Genomic DNA, 731 nt, shown 5'->3' with positions numbered 1-731 from the left:
CTTTCCACCCTTCTACCCTTTATATTTTATTTCTTTTTGATTATTACACTACAGAAAATAACATTTTATTAATGTAACTAGAAAATATATGTACATTACCATATTGTAATTAGTTTAGTGACATACCAAAGAACAGATCTTCCGCTATATTTAATCTCATTTTTGCGTAGTCATTATCTTGACCTTTTTCAATCATTTCAAGTTTACTCTTGTATTTAGTTTTGAAAATTATTATTTTCTTCACTGTTCAGTTAAATGTGGATGTTTTTGACAATTTATTCACACAGACCGTGTGGCCTAATGGATAAGGCGTCGGACTTCGGATCCGAAGATTGCAGGTTCGAGTCCTGTCACGGTCGCAAATTTTAGTTTTTGCACTTCGCAAATGTTGACTTTTTTTAAAAAACATTTTACTCTTGAAATTATATTAAGCATCACCTGATATTTATTAATAGTATACTCTAGGAAAATAGTTAATTCAGTAATACTTGTATATATAAATTAATAATACTCTTTAAAAATAATCTTTCGAAGGCTATAATTAAATTTATTTATTTAAATATAAATGTCTTAGTTATGAAGAAAATACATAAAATATTATTTAAGTGAAACATAGAACGTAGCACAAATTTACTGCAAGTAATTAAAAAACAATACATATATTTATGCGAAGAAAATTAAAAAACGTTTTATTAAAACGTATATATACATTTTAGGAAAGAAATATTTTA

General features: G+C 25.7%; 1 non-coding gene across 1 annotated transcript; it reads left to right on the top strand.

Annotated features, from left to right (window-relative positions):
- The first annotated feature begins 286 nt into the window (after window positions 1-286).
- On the top strand, window positions 287-359 carry Trnar-ucg (transfer RNA arginine (anticodon UCG)). Its single transcript has one exon. It is a non-coding gene; the product is annotated as a tRNA-Arg (tRNA).
- Window positions 360-731: the final 372 nt, after the last annotated feature.

The sequence above is a fragment of the Daktulosphaira vitifoliae genome, unplaced genomic scaffold, assembly GCF_025091365.1.
Source record: "Daktulosphaira vitifoliae isolate Bord-2020 unplaced genomic scaffold, ASM2509136v1 Scaffold_5, whole genome shotgun sequence".
NCBI lineage: Eukaryota > Metazoa > Arthropoda > Insecta > Hemiptera > Phylloxeridae > Daktulosphaira > Daktulosphaira vitifoliae.
This window is presented reverse-complemented; position numbering and strand designations above follow the sequence as displayed.